Source organism: Rana temporaria, chromosome 9 (assembly GCF_905171775.1).
Source record: "Rana temporaria chromosome 9, aRanTem1.1, whole genome shotgun sequence".
NCBI classification, from domain to species: Eukaryota; Metazoa; Chordata; class Amphibia; order Anura; family Ranidae; genus Rana; species Rana temporaria.
The window spans coordinates 131,468,358-131,493,226 of record NC_053497.1 but is presented as its reverse complement, the minus strand read 5'-3'; the positions used below and the strand labels follow the sequence as shown (position 1 = coordinate 131,493,226).

The 24,869-nt window shown below is 44.6% G+C and overlaps 1 protein-coding gene across 4 annotated transcripts in view; it reads right to left on the bottom strand.

The window, feature by feature from the left end:
- Positions 1–24,869, bottom strand: part of SLC38A5 (solute carrier family 38 member 5) — a 141,348-nt gene that overhangs the window by 74,335 nt on the left and 42,144 nt on the right. For 2 of the 4 annotated variants that reach the window (XM_040324524.1, XM_040324527.1), the window contains exon 1: positions 21,425–21,572. The exons of 1 other annotated variant lie outside the window; for it this stretch is intronic. The gene's annotated coding sequence lies outside the window, so the exon portion shown is untranslated. Of the gene's footprint in view, positions 1–21,424; positions 21,574–24,869 lie in introns of those variants that run through there. One more of the 4 variants, XM_040324526.1, reaches the window with a different exon arrangement.

Genomic DNA, 24,869 nt, shown 5'->3' with positions numbered 1-24,869 from the left:
CTAATCTCAAAACCACTATTCTGCCAACTGTCACTATTAAAAGGAAACCAGAAAATGAGACAAAGGTCGTCATCTCTGATCTTCTTATGAAAATGTTAGCTGCTGCCAATCACTGGAACAAGGATGCAGCTTGTAGAGTCATAAAAAAATCCCAGGTCTTCATACGTGTTCTAGGCCAGTGACTCAGAAAGCACTAAAGCCGTTGGATTAGCATCTAGTTTTTTTCAACAGTAGAGTTTTACAATTTTAGCGTAATAGTACTGAGATGATTGTAGCCGTATTAGTGCACCTGCAACAGAAACAACTGTCCCTGATACCATCTCATTAGAGCCAACATCCAATTTTGTAGGACCAGTGCCGATCCTGACCTCCCTGGGGCCCTAAGCAAAATGACATGTCACATTAAAGTTGAGAAGCGGGGGGGGCGCGCTGCTGACCGTGACATGTCACATTAAGGATTAAAGCTCTTCTCCCATGCAGCCAGCGAGTTGAGAAGCGAGGTAAGGAGCCGAAAATGACTTCTCTCTAGGCGGGGGGCTCTAGTAATTTGGGGGGGCCCTCCGCAGCTTTGCGAGGCCCTAAGCGGCTTGCATAGTGAGCCTATTGGGCGGATCGGCCCTGTGTAGGACAAGCATTCATGGGGTGTCCCTTTCTTTAAGGTCCAAGCATTAGTAATAATTGAACCTTGAAGAAGAAGACATACCCGAAAGCAAGTCCTAAAAAATTGGATGTTACAGTAGGCTCGATTCATACCTGAGCATATTGAGCTTCAAGCAGAAAATCGCTCAGGTATGAACAGGCCTTTGTGCAAAAAAAAAAAGAAAAGAAGTGCATCACGGGCAGTAGTACTCAGTTATTTTTCCTATAGTCTAAAATGGCAGCTAACCTAGAGAGTTTGGTGAATAAAGTGGAACATCAGTATTAATATTATGTAAAAAAAATTGTGCTTCAGATTTACTAGACTTTTGAAGTATTGATGGGCTTTGGTCTTGTGTTGAGGACAGGGGCTATTGACTTGCAGTTGATCTCCTCTTGACTAGAGAGGAGCATCCTCCAAACTCATCTGTAGCTAAACTTTTGAATTTGCGCTCTTTTTGTACTTCAATAAGCTGTAGGCTGGGTCATTCCCGCGCCGCAGCTCATGTAAACAAAGAGGTGGACTGCAGGGTCAGGTATCCGAAATTTGGCCAGAGATGAGTTTGGAGGATCCCTAAGCTCATTTCAATTTCTTACCTGCATCAAGCAGGCTTTGCTCTGCCATAGACCTGCTTAAGACCCCTTTCACACTGGGGCGCTTTCCAGGCGTTTAAGCACAAAAAATAGCGTTAAAGCCTGAGTGCTTTCACACTGGGGCAGTGCATTTGCAAGAAAGGAAAAACTCCCAAAATAGTAATAAAATGGGCAGTGCTGCCGAAGCGCCCGCAAAGTGCTTCGGCAGCACCGCAACATGGGCAATTTTAACCCTTTTCTTGTCCGCTAGCGGGTGTCTAAAGTGCCGCTAAAATGACGGTAAAGCACTGCTTAAAACTAGCATTGCTTTACTTCTAATGCACCCCCGACCCAGTGTGAAAGTAGCCTAAAGGGAATAAAAGTCCACCAACACAGGCCCCTAATACAAAAGATTTGCAGATAAAGAAGCAGTTTTGATTAAAATATAAAACTTTAAACTCATATGGAACATGTACTTATATTAAGCTTCACCCGTAGGTACAGTGAATATCTTATAAACATGCACCGTTTAGGAGATGTTCACATCGGCTGTGGCGGATGACATCACTGCACATGCACAGTGATGCTCTGCATTCATTGAGTGTGCCCTGAATACAGAGCTCCATGCTGCAATGATCCCAACATGCGTGGGAGTGACATCATCATCATCACAGCCCGGCCATTTAAATGGCCAGAGATCGTGAAGCCAGATGGGAGACCGGGTGAAGATGGGAGCACCAGAAGTAGTGACAGCTCAGTGCTGGAGGGTTATGTTTTAAAGACAAGTCTGCCATAATGTGCTAGTATTCAGTGCACACCAGCACAAACACTACAGGGGGCCCATAAAAAAAGGGGGGGGGGGGAGTAGACTTTACTATAAACTTTAATATTCACAAAATAAAATTATCTTTATAGCACCCAGTTACATATAGTAGTTAGTCACTTTAAAACTCTTCTAAAATCATTTTGGTAATGCCAATTTAAGCCTTTTTTCAGATTTTTTACTAGATTTATTATCAGATGAAAACATTTTAGAGACTGTATTTGACTAAGGAAAAAAAAAATTAACCGGATAAAGATTCATTAGCACCATCAGCAACAAAACTGCCATCTTTAAAAGCCCCCTGAGGCTCCAGTGTTATAAAGAATGCATCTTGAATCACTTTTTGGTACATTTTACATGTGTTATGTCATTTTGTGTTGTGGTTTTAAATGCTTTTTTTTATCATGTATATTAAAATTCAAGTAGAAACTTACAAAAATTGAATATTAAATAAATAATAAAACCCAAAAGCAAACATTATATTGAAGCTTACCAATTTATTTATTTTTCTTTTATGATTTTTATTAGATTTTGGTGTAGTTCAACTTATAACATAACAAAACTATCCAGTCTCAGGCACTGAGCCCACGCAGGGGCACAAAGGCAGAAAAGTCAGAATATATAATACACAAATAGGCAGATTCATAGCGAGTTACACCGGCGTATCAGTAGATACGCCGTCGTAACTCTGAATCTACGCCGGCGTTAATTTAAGCGTATTCTGGAAACCAGATACGCTTAAATTAGGCTAAGATACGAGCGGCGTAAGTCTCCTACGCCGTCGTATCTTAAAGTGTAATTTTTAGGCTGGCCGATAGGTGCCGCTTCCGTTGAGTTTGGCGTAGAATATGTAAATGACTAGATACGCCGATTCATGAACGTATGTGCGCCTGTCGCAGTAAAGATACGCCGTTTCCGTAAGAGATACGCCGTGTAAAGATCTAAATTTTTAAATTTTACGTTGTTTGCGTAAGTCGTCCGTGAATGGGGCTGGACGTAATTTACGTTCACGTCGAAACCAATACGTCCTTGCGGCGTACTTTGGAGCAATGCACACTGGGATATGTACACGGACGTCGGGTCACGAGTAATTAACATAAAACACGCCCCCCCATCCTCATTTGAATTAGGCGCGCTTACGCGGGCCGCATTTACGATACGCCGCCGTAAGTTAGGAGGCAAGTACTTTGTGAATACAGTACTTGCCTCTCTGACTTAAGGCGGCGTAGCGTAAATACTATACGCTACGCCGCTTTAAAGTTGCGGTGGCGTCTATGAATCTAGGTAAAAGGCTTTGAGGACTGTAATGTAAAAGAAACAAAAAACAAAAACAAAACTAGAAGACCTGTGTACATCAGTTACTGAAACCCAGGAGATCGTAATGCACTCGCTGAGCTTGAAAGATTAAACTGTATATAACATGTGCCCGTGTTAACTAGCCACAGTCGTGGAAGGCTCTGCTAGCCATTTGGCACAGACTCTGTCATACTTCCTGGGGAAACCTCCATGAGCATATGTATCTTTGTAATAGGGGAGTGCATTATTAACCAGCCATTTCCAGAAAGAGAAATCGGGGAGGGGCCCGTTTTTTCCAGCATAGCGCAATAGCTTTCCTGCCATAAAATAGGAGGAGACCAATCAGGGTTCTCTCTGCCACTTTGGGAGCCAGATCCTCCACCAGACCTAGCTGGCACACCTTTGCGGAGGGGTAAATGGTGACGTTGGTCACCAATTGAATAACAGGGATCACCTGTGTTCAATAAAATGTTATTCCCGAACAGGCCCAAAATATGTGGATAAAGTCTCCCTGAAGACAGCCAGAACACCAGCATGCTGAAGAATGGGCGGGTCCCATTTTATGCAAACGATAGGGAATGAGATTGGCCCTATGTACCAGCCTAAACTGAATAAGGCGATCTCATAGTGAAACAAGAATCTTGAATGGTTAATCCCATATATGTCTTCCCAGTCCTCGGAATCTAACTCAGGAGCAGCAATGAACCAATCCTGACGAATCACTGATAGCTCCGGAGAGGAAATATGGATCAGTGATTGTATCTACTTAAAGTGCCACATTGAATAATCAAGACGAGAAATGAAACCCCTACGGTGGACTTTTAAGGCACAAGTAGCTAAATAAGAGTACAGTAAAACCTTAGACTGCAAGCATAATAATTTGTTCCAGAAACATGCTTGTAATCCAAAGCACTTGGATATCAAAAATGATTCAGCAAAGGTCACTGGATGGGAGCCCTCCAGAAGCCCCACAAACCTTATGTTATTTTGGCAAAGCCTGTTCTCAGCATCCTCGGACCGGGCCATTAGGGTCTGAACTGTACGCTGGAGCTCTGCCAGAGGCTGAGCATTTGTGGCTGCAGTATCTTCTACTGTAGAGATCGGGGACTCCGTCACTGACAAGTGGCCCCAAATGTTATCAAGATCTTGATAGATTAATCCACACTATGGTCAGAGTGTCTACCTGGCCCATGAGTGCTGACCTGCCATTTACAATGGTGGCCAGAGGTTGTTTCCTGCTCGAGTGGCCTTTTCGTAGGAATGGATGGCCCCAGGGGAATTCCCCAACACAGCGGGAGTAATTTGCTGAGCAGGGTGGCCCAGATAGCTTCAGGATTAGAGGATCAAGGAGACGGAGCACTCACCAACATGTCCTCTCACAAGTCCATTCAGCCACACCCTGAAGCTTACCAATTCTTAGATGTGATAGCTGTATTATTTTTCTTTTGTAAGGCTTTCCTTCCTTTATTTTCACCTAGTGATCCTCACAGTAAGTCTGTTTTTCAAATGTGAAGCTGTCCTACCGATGTAGCGGTTAGAGGGTGAAGACAAACTATTTACCACTGACAGGGATGCAAACAGCATTCATTTATGTAAATCCTTTATTCAAAAAGGAGAAAAAAACAGCTGTAACTGGTTAAGAAGTGTTAAATGAAGTTTGTCTTCAATTTGTTAGTGTGTCTAAATCTGCTAGTACATCCAACACTTCCCTCCGAGACTGAAAGCTGCTGTGACAACGTACTGTATCTCTGTTGCTCCTTTATTCAGAATGGAGGTTCTCTAATACAGGAGGTGTGTTACTGGCCAGATCACCAGGTAAAAAGCCTGAAAAAAACGAATACAGCCACCACATCTAATAATTGGTAATCTGCAATATATTACATTTTTAGTTTAGGTTTAATATCACTTTAATTCCCTCCGTTTTATATTTCCCAGGCAGTATGGGAGAATATTTTAATTCTGATTTGTTGAGGAGGGTTCCGCCTTTAGGACACTGATATAAATGAGGCTGGTTGGTTTTATCTTATGGCCGTTGGAGGACTTATCTCTCAGCAACAGTTAAAAAAAAAATTGTCATGTGTTTTTATAATCCCTTAATATTGCAGAGGAAGGAACAGTGTCTGGTCTCTGTTTGTTCTGTTATTTACTCAGCTACCTTATATTCCATTCCTATTCCACGTGCTTTCAGGCAGAGAGTTGGCTGTGCCAGAAATATTATTTCTTTATTGGAAAACAGTGATACCCGGTCAGTCTATGCACAATTTTTTTTTGTTTGATTTTTTGGTGTATGTTGGAGAGCTAAAACTGTATCCAAGGTCAAAACTTTTTTTTAGGTTTGGATCGAGCAGGGAATGGTTTAAACCCCTCAAGTTTTTACTGCCTACCGAAAAGATCTCTCTGGTGACCATTGTCACTCAGACAAAGTGTGTGGAAATCCCAAATCCCCAATTGTACAGATTGCCACCAAAACAGAATTTTTTTTCCAAAAGCAAAATGAATAAAAATGACTTACAATAATAAAAATCGAAGTCAAGCAATATCCTACAAGCATTATATACCCCTAAAAATACACAGCCACACTTAAGCCCTGTACACATGGGCGGTTTTCCCCTCGGAAAACAAAACAAAAAACGCTGGTTTTCCCAATGGGATTCCTGCCAAGCATGACAGGATTCCTGCCAAGCTTGTCTTGGGTACAGACTGTCATACAAAATTCCGCTGGTCCAAAGCGCGGTGACGTACAACATGTACTACGGCACTATATAGGGGAAGTTCGATTCCAATGGCGCCACCCTTTGGGCTGCTTTTGCTGATCTTGTGTTATCGCGTGTTAGTAAAAGTTTGGTGAGAGACGATTTGCGCGTGATTTCGCGTAATTTGCAGCGTTAGGAATGTGCTATCTCCATTACGAACGCTAGTTTTAACAGAAGGAGCGCTCCAGTCTCATACTTGATTCTAAGCATGAGCGGTTTTTTTACCCTCAGAAAAGCATACACACAACGGGAAAAAGTCCAACAGGAATCCCGACGGTTCTCTATTTTGTTTCGGCAGTTTTGTTGTCGGGAAAACTGCCATGAAGCATGCACACGACCGGTTTGACCGGCCAAACGCTCTCACATGGAAGCTTTCCTGCTGAGAAAACCGGCCATGTTTACGAGGCTTAAAACAGAATTCCTGTATTATATATATAAAAAAAAAAAAACTTCCAATATCCAAAAACAATGTATGTCTGTATACATTACAGTTTGTGCATAAGAATTCACAAAAAACATGCATTTTTTGCAGTGTTGGGCTGTATTTTAGTGCGCAATGAATGGAGGTTTTACTTGCGTTTTTGTTTCTGTACAGACCACGTCACGGGTCAAAGTTCTAACATCCTTTTTTTTGTATTAGTATGATAGGTGCGCTGGGCTGACTCACTATGACATGCTTTTTTTGTGTGTTGTGTAAGATTGTAGCTATACTGCATTTTTTACAACACAAGTCATCTATCAATACATGTGTTGAGCTTGCATTAACTAATGCAGATCGATGCAGTTCAACGGTTATGGTGTAAACAAGCCCTTACAAAATGCCCTAAAGGTGGCAGGTCAAGGTAAATATAATTAGAGTTCACCAGTATGAATCACCAAGCAATGGATCCGGTAATCAACTAAGTGAGGACGGCTGTAGTTGCTTGAAAGACAGGCCACCCAGGGGCCAGGTTGTTAGGTCGGTTCCCAGCCCAGGTGCTTTGATTGCAGCTTTTCAGGGGTGAAACTCCATGGCTCAAACTCCACCATACACTTGAACAAGGTTCTAGAAATTCAAGATCAGTACTTCTACATTTTCAAGGCCTTGATTTCTGTGGTAGTTCCAGTCCCATCTGGGGGCCATAGAGTAGGGTGACCAGACATCCCCGGTTTCCGGGGACAGTCCCCGGATTGAGGACACTGTTCCCGGGTCAAGTCTGTCCCCGGATTGTATTTGAACAAGGGCTGGGGCAATTTCAGTGCAGAAGTAAAAAAGAAAAAAAAAAAAAAATCAGAATTACACACTGCCGCTCTTACTAGCTTAGGGGGGATGTATTTTTTCCATTATCTGTGCCCCTTTCTGATGATCATGTGCTGGTCGGAGCGGAGGGAATATTTCTTCAGTTTCGGGTGCATGCCCATTCAGCTCCGCTGGCATGTTCTTTTGCCTTGGCTTCCCTGGCAGAGTGATCTTCCTCGCTCCCCACCCAGTAGTACCCGGGGGCCTGGGGAGTAAGACTTGACAGGCTGTGAGGAGGGCGGTGACGGGCAGAGAGTCGCTGATTTGCTGCTATTACTAGTAAAAAAAAAAAACAACATGCCCCGGATTTCATTTAAAAAATCTGGTCACCTTACCATAGATTGATAACCCAGGTATGCTGCAGGTGTGCCTGGTGAACATGCCCGGCCACTGCACTGATGAGCCCTCCATCTCCGGACCACCACCAGCTCCCAACCCCAGCCAGCTGCTAAGCTCCCCTCAGGTGTTGGCAGTTTTCCTCACCTCCAAGAGGCACCTCATTCCCCATATCATAGTCACTTGTCATAACATACATGCGTCTGTGGTCTCACTGGTCTGTAATGAGGCACCACAGCAGATTTTAAGAACTTTACTAAACATTCTATAGAGCATCTCACAAACATTCCATGGTAAAGTGTACATTATAGTCCCAAACACTTCCTTCCAGACTAAATGGCGCAACTTCCAGTATTTGGTCAGTAATGTTTTTTTAAAGTCCTGCTGGTTACAAACTAGGAAGGTGTGCTGTGGTGCTCACCTGGTGCCAATAAAAAAGTTTTATTTATGGTGAGGTACATTAAGCCTCTACGTATTATAGGCTAGACATTCAATTCCAAAAACAAAAAAACTTAACTAAAACACAATTAGTTCATTTACGAAATTGAAAGGAAACAAAACATTTTCGTTCTCCACATGTCTATTACAGGCCTCTAGGCCTTATAGTGTCTCCCCTCCCCCATGAGGAACACTCCAACATTACTGCTTCTACATGACTGCTCTTCCTTTCCATCTCAGGCCTTAGGCAGGCTCCTCCTCAGCCACATATAGCAATGGGGAAGGACAACAGAAGAATGCTCGCCTTGTCAGACAGGGACTACACATTAAAAGGGGTTCCCCCCCCCCACATGTTTGTGAAGGTGTGCATAATCAGCTCCTGAGTCTGGAACATTGCTAAATAGAATGGCAACTCATTTCAGGTTTTTGTAGTTCTCATAACAGAGTATAATCCATGCTTCTCAATAAATCTCCTGGATTCGTGATTTATCTATATGAGGGTTTATTAGTACTCTTTCAGTGAGCGTAGTGATTGTAATTGCCTCAAATATTAAATGTAGAGCTTTTTAATGCAGTACTGTCAAATTATCCAGTCAGAAGGCAATTCAAAGCATTCAACCCTTCAAAGTACAATACTGTGCTAATATTTTAGGCAGCTGTGAAAAAAATGCTATTCTTCATAGTGTTCATAGCTTATGTTTATGAGTAAAAAAATGAGTAAAAAAAACAAAACAAAAGAGTTAGTGCCGCTTCACACAGGGGCAACCCGACTTACAGAGTGACTTTGCAAGGCAACTTCAGCGCGACTTGGAGCAACTTACAACGCAACTTGAAGTTGCCTCCAGGACAGGTGACTTTGGCCAATCACAGAATAATCAGCTCTGTGGGAAGGAGGGGTTTGCATGGGTAAACTATTTTCTCTTCCTGTAAAGTTGCTTGACAGTGATCTGACTTTGGGGGCAATTTCCATTAAAATCTTCAGATAGAAGTCGCCTTGAAGTAGTACAGGAACCTTTTCTGAAGTCAGAGCGACTTCAGTAGTGTACATTAAAAATGCTCTCATTTACTTCAATTGATTTTCTCATGTTGCGCGACTTGGGGCGACACAAGTCGGATCCCAAGTTGCGGTAGTGTGAACCGGCACTAAATGAACAGAAGAGAAAGCCAAATCAATATTTGGTGTGACCCCCCATTGCCTTCAAACCAGCCTTGATTCTTCTAGGTACAGTTACATGCAGTTTTTGAAGGAGCTTAGCAGGTACGTTGTACCCGACATCTTGGAGAACCAACCACAGATCTTCTGTGTATATAGGCTGCCTTAGATACTTCTGTCTCTTCATGTATTCCCAGAAATACTCCATGATGTTGAGATTAGGGCTTTGTGGGGGCCAAACCATCCCTTCCACAACTCCTTGTTCTTCTTTACTCTGAAGATAGTTCCTAAAGGGTAAGTTCACCTTTACAGAAAATTCTGTAAGGTGAACTTACACAGGATGCCCTCCTCATCCCCCTCAGTCCCACTGACCTGGTGACCGCTGATCACCCGAATTGACACATCGGGTCGCCGCCTCACCGGTCCGGGGATTAGAAATCCCCTGCAGTGTAATCTCCAAAACGTACCTCGTCAGGAGGTACGTTTAGGAGCATGCTAATTGGTCGGCACTGTCACAATGGCGGCGCCAACCAAATCTCCAACTCCATTTGCAGAAATGCAGCCCCAAACTTCCAAGGAACCTCAACCATGCTTCACAGTTGCCTGCAGACACTTATTACTGTACCGATCTCCGGCCCTTCACCGAAAAAATGCTGCTGCCATTTTTCTGCACCCCAGTCCTATGTTTTTGTGTATAGCTGAGTCGCTTAGCCTTGCTTCCACGTCGGAGGTATGGCTTTTTGGCCACAATTCTTCCATGAAGACCATTTCTGGCCAGACTTCTCCGAACAATAGATGGATGTACGTAGGTCCCACTGGTTTCCACCAATTCTGTGCTGAGGTCACTTCTGGACATCTTCTGATGTTGAAGGGAAGTAAGCATGAGGTGTTGCCCAATTGAACATTGCCCAATCAATGGTGTCCTCAATGCCAAGAAATACAGGCAGATACTTTTCCATCATGCCATACTATCAGGGAGGTGTGTGATTGGCCCAAAATGTATTCTGCAGCAGGATAGCGACCCCAAACATACAGCCAATGTCATTAAGAACTATCTTCAGTGTAAAGAAGAACAAGGAGCACTGGAAGTGATGGGTTGGCCCCCACAGAGCCCTGATTTCAACATGGAGTCTGTCTGGGATTACATGAAGAGACATAAGGTTATGAGGCAGCCTACATCCATAGAAGATCTATGGTTAGTTCTCCAAGATGTCTGGAACAACCTACCTGCCAAATTACTTCAAAAACTGTGTGCATGGGTGTCTAGAAAAACTGACCCTGGGTTGAAGCCAAAAGGTAATCACACCAAATAGGTTTGATTTCGATTTTTCTTCTGGTCCCTCACTTTGCATTTTGTAGACTAAAACACAGCACTGTGTAGAAACCAAAGCAATGGGTGATTGGATACAAAATCCTATGCATCAGTACACAGCATAAACAGGTAGTCCCATCAAGGGTACAGCTAACTTTAATTCCTGTGATATCAGAATTATTCATAAACAGAGTGCAGCAAACAGAAAATTCCAGGCGCACATTCCAAGCTCCAAAAGTGGTATCAATGTACCTATGCATTCCCTTATTGACAAAGAGCTCTCAGAAGTAACTGAAGGAATACTGTAAACAGTCTTGGGTGTCAAATCCAGAACTGCACACCTAAAGACAAAATCAAGATCACTTCAGTATGAATTAAATATGTGTGCATAACTCCAGGAAGAATTATAAAGAAAAGATCACAATGTATTTTTGTTGACCCTTACTGTCAGATGGGCATGCTTATGTACACGCGCATGGGCCTGACAGCTTGTGCAATGTCACTGACAGTGTCAGTGACATTGCACAAGCTGTCAGGCTCATGCGCGTGTACATAAGCATGCCCATATTCGTGTACAGAAGCACCCAAGTGAACCCATGACTTTGCGCATGTCATGGCATGCGTGCACATCCACCACGGATACTGGCATCAAGTGGGCTTTTTTTTATATAATCCTTATTAAAACATCTACCGTATATACTAGAGTATAAGCCGAGGACCTAATTTTACCACAAAAAAAAAAATGGGAAAACGTATTGATTTGAGTATAAGCCTAGGGTGAGAATGCAGCAGCTACTGTAAGTGGAAAAGAGGGTCAACAATGCCCATTTGCACACCTCACTGAGCCCATTTGCAACCTCACTGTGCCATTCCTTACTGTGCCCATTGCAGTCTCACTGTGCCATACCTCACTGTGCCCATTGCAGTCTCACTGTGCCCGAGTACCTGAATTCTTGACAGGCGTCCATTTTTTTAAAGTCACAGCTTCCTCCTGGCGTTCCGTTCCATGATAGGCATTTGACACTGTGTTCCGCCTATCACGAAGGTCCTCTCATCCTCGGACTCAGTTTCCCAGCAGACACTGTATTCATCGTTCCGCCAATCATGGACATTCTTTCATCCTTGGACAAGAGGACATCCGTGATTGGCAAAACACTGAACACACTGTCTGCTGGGAAACTGTTAGAGGATGAGAGGACCTCTGTGATAGGTGGAACACAGTGTCAAATGCCTATCACGGAACGGAACGCCAGGAGGAAGCCGCGACTTTTACAAAAATGGACACCTGTCAAGAATTCAGGTACACTGACTCGAGTATAAGCCCTAAAAAAAAGGTCTGAAAAACTCAGCTTATACTCGAGTATATACGGTACATAGCATACAAAAACAAGGTGACCATAAACATCCACAGTTTTTTGCGGATCAAAGCATATAGTTATAAAACACGTCTCAAATCACTGTAATGCGGCGTACACGCGATTGGACATTCCGACAACAAAACTGTGGATTTTTTTCCGATGGATTGTTAGCTCAAACTTGTGTTGCATACACACGGTCACACAAATCTTGTCGGAAATTCCAACCATCAAGATTGCAGTGACGTACAACGAGCCGAGATCAATGAAGTTCAATAGGCAGTTCGGCTCTTCTGCTTAATTCTGAGCATGCGTGTTTTTCTTTGCACGTTGGAATTGCATACAGACGAGCGGATTTTCCGATAGAGAACCAGCTCTCAATCTTTTGTTGGCGGAAATTTCGACAGCAAAAGTCCGATGGAGCATACACATGGTCGGAATATCCAACTAAAAGCTCACATCGGACTTTTCTTGTCGGAATTTCCGATCGTGTGTACGCGGCATTAGGGTGCAAAGAGAAGAAAATAAAAGCAAAAAAAGGAAGTACCATGCAACATGGGCAGAAATGGTAACCAGGGATCAACAGTGCCATTAGGTAGAAATTATGGTTAAAGGTCAGCTCAATGGAAAAGGCGGGCCATACTGGTCAAAATAGTAAACAGTGAACAGCAGGAGCCAAGTGGGCTATTTTTCATTTTTTCTTTCTTTTTCTTTTTTTTTGTGTATTTTTGTGCGTGTACTTGAGAGAGGAGCCGGACTGCAGGAGTTGGGAGTAGGCAGGCCTCCCCCAGAGGCAATCTGCCACCTTTCTCCATGCCCCGGGTGGCAATGGCGGGTGTGTGAGGGGGTCCTCCCACACAGCCCGCACTACCTGCTCCGCTTTGAAGCCCAACGGGGCAGAGGGACTCCCTATAAGGGAGTGAGAGGATTTGCCCGCTCAACCAGCCCCGTTAGTCCTTTGCCTCTCTTTTTAGAGACCGCGTGGTCAAAGTGCATGCATGTTAACCCAATTTTGAGTGCGTGTAAGTGTGGTGGTTTTTGTGGGAGGGGGGTGGGCGTACTAAGCGCAGGCTTACCTCGCATAGCACACCCACCGGGAGCCGGGCTGAGACCACCAAACTCAACTCACATGTAGCCGATACCGGAATCCGAACCCCTAGCTGCAGAGGTGAATGGCTTGTCAGCGCAGTGCCCATTTGCGTTGAGTCACCGCAGCTCCTCGCCAAGTGGGCTATTTAAACCTGGGTTCTCCATTGGCTTATTGCGTAATGGTATTTCAGTCTTTGTTACCCATGACCATGGCTTCCACCTGACCTGCCCTTGGATTACCCTTATCTGCGGCCCGCCCTGGCCTGGACGTCTGAACAAGATTCTTCTTGTCGACCCTCCACACTGCCTGCACGTTGCAATTCTCTGCTTGTACCTGACCTTGGTTCTGCTTACAATTCGATGCTCACCAATTACCGACCCCGGATTGTGACCAGACTATGTCATTTTATTGAAGGTATTCTTTACGTTTGGACTGGTTCAGAATCCTTATTGAATACATTTATAGAGATCTTATATACCAATGTGGACGCTCTGCAATTCACTTTATGATATGAGCAGAACTTCACCCAAAAGGGAAAGTTACGCTTTTACACCCCCTCCCACTTTTGGATACATTTTTTTTTGGGGGGGGGAGTGGAATGGGTACCTTGTTTTGATAGGTACCCGCTCACACTTCCGATCTAAGCGGAAGTTCGGCCCCCTCTTTTTGCCTGCAGCCTTCTGAGACATGTCACAGGAAGCTGCAAGACCATTCACAAAGCAAGGCTCGAGCATGCGCAGTCATGGGCATCCGCTGAACTTTTTTCAGAGGGTGGGGGGCATCATTTTAAGGCCATCAATGCTCGGTCCCTTTTTACAATGTCATAAAGGGGAGGGGCTTAGTCATTATCACATAAAGCGCAGGCATGCAAAAGTTTGAGAAACATGATGCAACTATCAAGCAACTAGGAACTTTGAATAACAATATCATAAAAAATTGAGTCCCCCCCCCCCCCCCCCCCCCCCAATGAAATAAAAACCCCCAGGATCAGTGCCAGTTTCTGCAGTAACAATCTCCACCTTTGCTGTCCGTTTCCGCAATAAAAATCGCCAGCATTGGTGTCAGTAGCAACAATAATAACCCCCCACATCGGTGCAGATTTCTAGAATAAAAACTTCAGCATCTGTACCAATGTACATAATAATGACCCTCAGCACTGGTGTCAGTTTCCTCACTAAAAACTCCCAGCATTTGGTGTCATTTTCTGCAATAATTGCCCCCAGCATAGATGGGAGGATATCAGGTTAGACGCTTCCTAATGGCTCAGTCCCTAGGATAATGCATAATGGCCACCAGGCCCTCTTACCAGACCTGGTGAAACCGCAACAGTGATTCCTCTGGCTCACTCACTCTGGATTGCCTGGGGTGACTCTAGTCAGTAGTGTAGCATGCCTGTACCCTGGTAGCTGCTCAGTCTTTCTCCCTCTCTGGTGGTGCGGGTACAGTGGGACTCCCTCTCCGGTGGTGCGGTTACAGTGGGGCTCCATCTCTGGTGGTGCGGGTACAGCGTGGCTCTCTGGTTGGTGCGGGTACAGCGTGGCTCTCTCTGGCTTCCCCCAGCATGAGCACAGTATTCTCTTTTCCTTTTGTAACCCCCCTCAGCAGAGGGCTTGCATGCTGGGGGCATTCGCATGGTGTCTGTGGACACGCTGGGGCCGCCACTCCTAAGGGACTACATTTCCCATGATGCCCCCAGTCCCCAGAGTCTTCTGATTGGCCCTCTGCTGTGGCCAATCATGGTGAGGAAAGCAGGAAGCAAGGCGGCGGCATGGCGAATCGAATTAGAGCCACTCTCTTTCTTCTAGCTCCAGCTGACAGGGGGAAGGGGCGATCGGGGGAGATTTACAGTACAGACAGCCCACCGCTCTCCTCCCCCTGTCACAGCGCCGCTGCCGAGTTCTCTGGTAAATGGAGCAGCGGCGCTGTGACAGGGAGAGGAGAGCCACGGTCTGTCTGTACGGTATATCTCCCCCGATCGCCCCCCTTCCCCTCTCTGTCAGCTGAAGCTAGAAGAGAGAGAGAGAGCGGCTCTAATTGAATTTGTCGTGCCGCCACCTTGCTTCCTGACCGCTGTTTTCCTCCCCGAGAATCATGGCACTGATTTCTAGGGGGGGGCAAACGCCCTCCTTTGCCCTATGGAGCGGACACCCATGTGCGCAGTGGGAAGCTAGTTGTGAAGCCGCAAAGAGTCAGAACCGACTTACTAAAGACCAGCAAAGAACCAGTCCGAGTACGGACAGTGATAGATCCCCGGACAGGTAAGTATCTTTTTATTATAAGTCAGCAGCTACAGTCTTTTTAGCTGCTGATTTTTTTATTTTATTTTTTGGGGGGCTGAAGATCGTCTTTAACTTTCTGTGATGTAATCATTAAGAAGGAACCAGATGTTTCCATATTTACTACTATATACTCATTGCAGCCAATGTCATTCTACAGGAGCAGAGTCTCCATCGCTCTATGATGGTGGTAAATGGTTTGTCTCAACCCTCTAACCACAGCAGCCATAATGCCTGGATAACACACAGGCATGCTCCCGTGTGATACAGTCGGCGGCCATAGCCGCTGAGTGTATGACTCGGCCCTGCCCCCCGGCGCGCCGCATTATTGGATTTGATTGACAGCAGCGGGAGCCAATGGCTGTGCTGCTATCAATTTAACCAATAAAGAGCCGACAAGCCGCTTGGAAAGCGATGCAGGATCGCGCCCACTGAAGTTCGGGGCTCATGTAAGTAAAAACGGGGGTTCGGGGAGGGGGCCGGAGAGAGTACAAGGTGTTTTTTTACCCTAATGCATAGGATGCATGAAGGTAAAAAAACACAAAGCTTTACAACCCCTTTATATCTCACTTTAACTCTGATTTTCCTGTTCTGCTCACTGCTTCCAGGTCAGTAACTTAGAAATGACTAAAGCCAGAAGACTTGCATGACAGCCAGACAACTAGAATTAAGTCCCCCGGGATTCCCAAAAAGGCCAACTGTCAGGATGTCATCCAATGTGACCACACGAGTCACACGGGTCCTGCTGCCGGGAGCTTCTGCGTACTGCGAGATTGTGTTTCCAGCATTGATAATGACCATACAGATGACAGAACTCAGCCTGCAGCCAGAGAGCTCTGAGCCCCTCATGCCCCATAGTGGTCACATCATCTGCTAAGGCTACAATTATTCCTCTGCATTGTACAATAATGAGAGAGTGTGCGGTGACTACAGGACTACATCTCCCAGCATGTCCCATCATACAGGGACTGTGCAGTGACTACATCTCGCAGCATGTCCCATCATACAGGGACTGCGCGGTCACTACAGGACTACATCTCCCAGCATGTCCCATCATACAGGGACTGTGCGGTCACTACAGGACTACATCTCCCAGCATGTCCCATCATACAGGGGCTGTGCGGTCACTACAGGACTACATCTCCCAGCATGTCCCATCATACAGGGACTGTGCGGTGACTACAGGACTACATCTCCCAGCATGTCCCATCATACAGGGACTGCGCGGTCACTACAGGACTACATCTCCCAGCATGTACCATCATACAGGGACTGCGCGGTCACTACAGGACTACATCTCCCAGCATGTCCCATCATACAGGGGCTGTGCGGTCACTACAGGACTACATCTCCCAGCATGTCCCATCATACAGGGACTGTGCGGTCACTACAGGACTACATCTCCCAGCATGTCCCATCATACAGGGGCTGTGCAGTGACAGCAGGACTACATCTCCCAGCATGTCCCATCATACAGGGACTGTGCAGTGACTACATCCGCCAGCATGTCCCATCATACAGGGGCTGTGCGGTCACTACAGGACTACATCTCCCATCATACAGGGACTGTGCGGTGACTACATCTCCCAGCATGTCCCATCATACAGGGACTGTGCGGTGACTGTAGGACTACATCTCCCAGCATGTCCCATCATACAGGGACTGTGCGGTGACTACATCTCCCAGCATGTCCCATCATACAGGGGCTGTGCGGTGACTGTAGGACTACATCTCCCAGCATGTCCCATCATACAGGGACTGTGCGGTGACTACATCTCCCAGCATGTCCCATCATACAGGGGCTGTGCGGTGACTGTAGGACTACATCTCCCAGCATGTCCCATCATACAGGGACTGTGCGGTCACTACAGGACTACATCTCCCAGCATGTCCCATCATACAGGGACTGTGCGGTCACTACATGACTACATGTCCCAGCATGTCCCATCATACAGGGGCTGTGCGGTCACTACAGGACTACATCTCCCAGCATGTCCCATCATACAGGGGCTGTGCGGTCACTACAGGACTACATCTCCCAGCATGTCCCATCATACAGGGGCTTGTATAGTAAAGACGGCTTCATGTATACTGCCATAGAGAACGATCGCTCTGCCGTCTTCACTAGGCAAATGCCATGAAGACGCCTTAGCTGTTTCAGCCAATCACGGCATTGAAAGAGATCCAATTTATTTTGTATTTATTTTCCTAGCACATGATTGGCTATTTGAAGTGAACACAGCTTTTTTTATAAGCTCAGTGAGCATGCTAAATAAATCCTGTATACTACTACTACTACTAAGTACTACTAATAATAATAATAATAATAAATAATACTACTACTTATAATAAATATTACTACTACTAATAAATAATAACACTACTACCACCAATAATAATAATAAAAAATAACATTATTATTGTTATTATTATTACCAACAACAACATTCACTTTCTAAGTCAACAGCTTCTACTTCATGGTGGCCATACATGCTTCAATAAATGATCGATTTATTTTCCCCATCGGTCTCTCTTGATAGGAATAAATCAATCTGTAGTCAACAACCCAAATCGATCGATATGACACACACACAGGAAAGCGGATTTGGACATTTCATTACAATTTGTACTATTTTCCTGAACTAAAACCAGATTCACAACTGGAATTTTGTTCACTCAAGAAAAACTTTCCAACTTCTTCCGCCAAATTTTCTCGATATTGCGTAAAAAAAAAAAAAAGTTAAGCACCCAACTAACCGTTAGAGAATCGAATTATCGTTTCCTTTGTGTTAGATTGCTAGCCTAAGGTGGTCATACACACATCAATATATGATTACTTTTGTTTCTGGTCAATCTCTTCCCTCTGATCTCCATGCGGGGCACTGGTTACACAGATTTCTTGTTTTTAGGATCGGGGCGCAGAGCAGTGCGCCCCAAGCTCACCCACTTAGCACATTAGCGAATCAATATTCACTATTGTGTTCCTGCTTCTCCTCCCGGCCAATCAGGACAGGAAGCAGGTCTTAAGACCGGATCAGCTGGGAGGAGAAACCGAGACATGGATGGGGTAAGTGCGGACTTGGGGGGGGGGGGGGGGGGTTTGCCCCCCCAAAAAATAATAATATTAATAATAATAATAATAATAATAATAATAATAATAATAATAATAGAGTACCAGTCGCCACTGCTCCTGATTGATCTGACGGACTACCCAATTATTCCCATCGATCGATACCATCCAAATCCACACTTCCTGGGGCAGATCCACAGAGATACGCTACGCCGCCGTACCTTACCTGGCTTTAGTTCGAATCCCTAAAGATTTTGCGCCGTAAATTACTGCGGCGTAGTCTATCTCTGGCGGCGTAATTCAAATCGGCGATTAGGGGGCGTGTTTCATTTAAATGAAGCGCGTCCCCGCGCAGAATGAACTGCGCATGCGGCGTCCCTTAATTTCCCGCCGTGCATTGCGCTAAATGACGTCGCAACGTGACGTGAATTACGTCCATCCCGATTCACAGACGACTTACGCAAAAAAAATAAGAAAATTCAAAATAAACACGGGAACGACGGCCATACTTAACATGGCAAGTCTAACTATACGCCGCAAAAAAGCAGCTTTAACTATACGCCGGAAAAAAACGACTAGAGACGACGTAAGAGAATGCGATGGCCGCACGTACGTTCGTGGATCGTCGGAGATAGCTAATTTGCATATTCGACGTGGAAAACGAGAACTCCACCCAGCGGACGTCTAAGTATTGCATCTAAGATCCAAAGGCGTACAAAGCCATATGCCTGTCGGATCTAAACCAGATGCCGTCGTATCTTTGTTTGAGGATTCAAACCAAAGATACGACGTGGGAAATTTGAAAGTACGCCGGCGTATCCTTAGATACGCCGGCGTACTCGCTCTGTGGATCTGCCCCCCTGTGTTTCATTACAATATGAACTAAAGTCACATTTACAGTAGGAAGTTTGTTTATTTGAGAAAAATTGCCCGTCTTGTTCTTTAGATCTTTCTCGTTACTGCAGTCAAAAACGCATGTCGATCTGTCCCCACTAACCATTAGAAAATCGAATCTGTCAGATTGCTAGCTTAAGGGTGGCCACACATGCTTCAATAAATGATTTCTTTTCCAATTGATCGCTCAATAGGAACTGTTCTTCATTCCTTTTGCTTCGAATTTTCTTGTTACTTCTGTCAAATACAAACGTTGATCTGTCCCCACTAGCTATTAAAAAGTCGAACGAATATTCTCTGTGTTAGATTGCTAGTCAAATGTTGGCCATACACGTTTCAATAAATTATCAACATTTCTTTAACAATCAAGATCTCCTGATGGGAATACAAATTTCAGCTTGTTACTTAGAATTTTCTCATTACTGCAGTCAAAAATGACTATCGATCTGGCCCCACCATAGGTGTGCGCACAGGGTGTGCCAGGTGTGCCTGGGCACACCCTAATCACCCTGTGTGGTGCAGATTGCATCAAAATATACTGCGTTAAACATGCAGTAACGCACATAAAAATACAGCATTAAATAGCACATAACACACTGAAATATACAACGTTAAACGTGCACTAATGCACAGAAATATGCTGCATTAAACATGCAGTAACGCACAGAAAAACACAGCATTAAATGGCACATAACACACTGAAATATACAACGTTAAACGTGCACTAATGCACAGAAATATGCTGCATTAAACGTGCAGTAACACACTGGAATATACTGCTTTAAACATGCAGTAACGCACAGAAATAGACCCCTGATATTTCACCAAAGCTCCCTAATGGGGCTCCTAAAATAAATATATAATAAAAATAAAAAACTACTAACACTGTCCACTGCCCTACTGCCACCAATCTCTGCCCTACTGACACCGTCCACCGCTCTGCTGACACCATCAGTATACTGTATATACACATGCAAATATGTTTGAGCTTTGGGGTGCACACCCTAATGCAATAGGCTGCGCACACCTATGGGCCCCACTAATCACCTGAAAATTGAACCAACGTTCCCTTTGTGTTAGATTGCTAGCCTATTGGTGGCCACACACGTTTCAATATACGATACATTTCTTTTTCGATTGATCTCCAATGATAGAAAACTTTTTTTTTCCCCCCGTTTGTTCCTTTGAATTTTCTCAGTCAAAAAAAGGATGTCGATCTGTCCCCACTAAACATCAGAAAATTGAACGAACGTTCCCTTTGCGTTCGATGGCGAATTTAATGGTGACCACACAGTACATGCTTCAATAAATGATCGATTTCTTTTCTGAGCAATCTCTCCAGATAGGAAAAAATAAAATAATCGATCTATGATTATATCGATCGTATTTCTGTTCTCCTCAAAAACCTGATCAAAATTCAATAAAATTCATGAGCAAAAATGATTGATAATTTCCCGCCTTGGCCCGATTAACTCAGTTTGAACGGATCTAACCTAAAAATCGATCGGAAGCGATCATGCCTATTTTAAAAGTAAACCCTGAACGCCCTATGAAATAAAATAAAATACAATTTCTGGGCGTTTTTTAGGACGAAATCACGGCGCTACAAGTAACTCGTTCTTATTGGTTACTTTTTTTTTTTTTTTAATATGCCTATTCGATCGTTTGCCAGTTTGATCCTTACACATGGATTGGAGAATAAAATAAACGTGCATGTGGTCACTGCATGTATGTGTGCGTGTATATATAGATCGGTCGCTCCAGCTGTTGCGGATTCAGGCAAACGATCGCTTTGTGTCCCCTGTCCTGCTGGCACTTGTAGTTCAGCCTCAGCCAGGATCACTGAGCATGCTGTAGTAGTCGGTAGACGGGGACCCACGCCTCTGCAGCCACATGGTGCTGAGAACAATAAGAGTCGCCTCTTTATATCGAACAACCCCCCCTTGGCAGTCCTCCCCCCTATAGATCCAAGGACCCCACTTCCAATCAGCTCCCCCCCCTCCCCCTTCTACATGTCATGGGGGAGGGGCCCCTGAACTTGAAGCTCAAGTGTCTGTCTGATGCAAGAGAAGCATGGAGTTTCATCAAGTCTGTAGGGGGGACCCCCCCAGCCCCTCCCCCACCTCACCCCAGCACTCACCCTACACATCTCAGGGAAGGGGCGCTCCTCTGATTTTGGGGGGGGATAGTTCCTTGAAGTTTTGTCAGTAGGAATAGAAGGGGACAGAGAGCTGAGTGCTGTCACCCTCTACTCAACTCATAACACACGAGAAAGGGCCTATTGGCCAATCAGGGTGAGGGTAAGAGTGACACATAGGCAGACCCCGCCCCCCCTGTATGTTGAATGCCTGTGGGGTGGAGACAGAATAAGAAGAAAAGGAAACCTTATACTAGAGACACAGCCCCTTCCCACTACTATATACAGCTCTGCCTAGGAATTCTCTCTACAACTTTACCAGCACGAAAACGCAGCCAGCGCCGCAGGCTCGTCGCGCAGACTCACTTTTGCTTTTGGCGGATATTATTACGTCATCGAGATAATAAATAATAAATCCACACGCACACTGTGTTCTCTGCGACGCCTTTTCTCCTGCGGAGGTTTAGAAGTTGCGCTTTTGCAAGTGTGTTGGCGTGCGTTTATGTGCTCTCGCGCGTCCGCCGTTTTAATGCATTCTATAGGCCGGAATGGTCATTTATTCTGGCCCATTACAAAAGTGTAAGGCTACATTCACACCTGAGCGTTTTGTCGCCTGAAGCGCGACGCTCAAATACGCTAGAGGGGAAAAAAATACATTATACCCTATGGAGATGGTTCACATCTCCACGCCAATACGCCTGATGCCGAACGACTGAAGCGCGTATCGGGCGGTTTGGTCGTTTTTGAGTGTTTCCATTTCCCATAAAAAGTAATGGAAACGCTTGATTCAAGCGACTAGCGCGACAACGAGCGTTTGCTACGGGCCTTTCGTCGCTTTAATCAATAGAACTTTTCACCCAGGCAGAAGATTAAAAAAATCTACCAACATGTGATGAAAAGATGATCATTTTTCCTATTGGCTAAAATAAAAAAATAAAAAACGTCGAAGTACAAAAACGGCGGACGATGCTGTATGCAAACGCGCAAATAACATGAATACGCGCGACAAAACACCGGAAAAAAACGCCCGAAAAAATGACCGAACGACCGACGCTCAGGTGTGAATGCAGCCTTAACGTGCAAACGCGCGTTATGCACATTCAGGGCTAGTTCACACCACATGTAGTCCAGTGCGTTTTTTTTTTCTGTATTGGAAACGCACGGAAAGTAGGTTAGATGGTTTATCATGGCGAAAGCTCACACTGATGCTTGGAGTTCCAGAAGAAAAAAAAAAAAGAACATGCTGCATTTTTTCTGCACTGGAACGCTGTAAAACGCACATGAACGAGCAAAAAACGCACATGTCCTTATTTAAGGTTAAGAAAAAAAAGACAAAAATGCACTGGACTGCATCAAAAACGCAATGGAATGAGTCACAAATGCGCATTGCAAAAAGCATCTGGGACGCATCGAGACTGCGTTTCTATGGTGTGAACTGGCCCTTATGCGCTTTTCTGCATGTGCGTTTTTGATGCGTTCCAGTGCATCCCCCCCTCTTTTTTCTTTAAGGGGTTGTAAAGGTTTGTTTTTTATTTTCTAAATAGGTTCCTTTAAGCTAGTGCATTGTTGGTTCACTTACTTTTTCCTTCCATTTCCCTTCTAAATGCTTTTTTTCTTTGTCTGAATTTCTCACTTCCTCAGTAAGCTGTTCTGGCTGACTAACCCCCATGGATGATGGTGGAAAGCTTACTGAGGAGAAACAGGAAGCGAGAAATTCAGACAAAGAAAATAAAAAAATAAAAAAATAAAAAAACAAACCTTTACAACCCCTTTAACCTTAAGGCTCAGTTTCCACTTGTGCGACTTGCAAAGTTGCATGACAATTCGTACCCCAAGATTTCCAAAGTACCGTTCATATCTGTGCGACTTCAAGTCGCTGCAACTTCAAAGTAGTCTCTGCACTACTTTGGTCCCACTTTGATGCGACTTCAGGTCCATAGACCTCAAGAATATACAGGCATTGCTTCAAGTCGCATCAAAATCGCAGTGAAAAATCGCGGCCAAAAAATTGCAGCAAAATCCCTAAACTTTAGGCTTGCAATGGTGGAAACAGGGCCAGTTCACATCACATGCAATCCAGTGCGTTTTTTTCTGCATCAAAAATGCATGTAAAGTAGGTTATATGGTTTGCACTGGACTGCAAAACCACACTTGAACGCATAAAAAACACACATGCAGAAAAGCATCTGGAGCGCAGCCCTTATGCCCCATTCACACTTGTGCGACCTGAAAGTTGTGCGACTTTGCTGTGATTTTGCTGCGGTTTTGGAGCAATGCCTGTGTAATCTTCCAGTACATCACAAAATGCACCAGGAAAACACATCAACTGCAACCTGCATAGGTGTGAACCAGGCCTTTTAATGTGTTTTTGATGCGTTTTTGGAAGCTGTCTGTTGTCATGCAGGGGAAACCAGCAAAAATTGATAAAAAAAAGGCAGTGCCTGCATTTTTTAATGCGTTTCTGCTGCGTTTCTCTTGAAGTCTATGGAACCAATAACACAACCTGCTGCAGGCAAAAAAAAAAAAACTGCGTTCCGATAAAATGTAGAAACGCACTAAAGTCCATTTAGGCTCTGTTTTCACTAGTGCAACCCCAAAGTCGTGCAAGTTACAGTGCAACTTCGCAATGCGATTTTTTATGTGATGTCATGCGACTGGTGAGAACCATAGGAGAACAAGTCGCATCGAAGTTGGAACAAAGTAGTACAAAAACCTTTTTTGGAGTCGCTGTGACTTGAGTTGTACGAATTAGAACGTGGACCTTTGAAATACATGGATTTTGACTTGTCATGCTACTTGACATGTGTCAAGTCGCACAACAACTCGCAGTAGTGGAAACCGAGCCTTAGGCTCGGTTTCCACTAGTGAGATTTGTCATGCGACTTGGGACTGCAAAGTCGCATGACAAGTCGCACCCCATTACTTGCAATGAGTACCATTTATATCTGTTTGACTTCAAAGTAGTCCTCCCTGTACTACTTTGGTCCCACTTTGATGCGACTTGAGGTCCTTAGAATACACAGGCATTGTTTCAAGTTGCATCAAAATCGTGGCAAAAATCGCACAACTTTTATGTCGCAATAGTGGAAACCTAGCTAGGTTTCCACTATTGCAACCCCAAAGTTGTGGTTTTTGCTGCGATTTTACCATGATTTTTATGCAACTTGAAGCAATGCCTGTGTATTCTTAGGACCTCAAGTCGTATCAAAGTGGGACCAAAGTAGTACAGGGAGAACTACCTTGAAGTCGCTGCAACTTGAAGTTACATATATATGAATGGTAGTCATTGGAAATCATTGGGTACAAATTGTCATGTGACTTTGCAGTCCCAAGTCGCATGACAAGTCGCACGAATGGAAACCGAGCCTTAACATGACTTTTTATGGGTCACATTCACATCTCTGCGTTTTCCACCAGTGCATTTTTTGGAAAGGGTCCGGGACTTTTT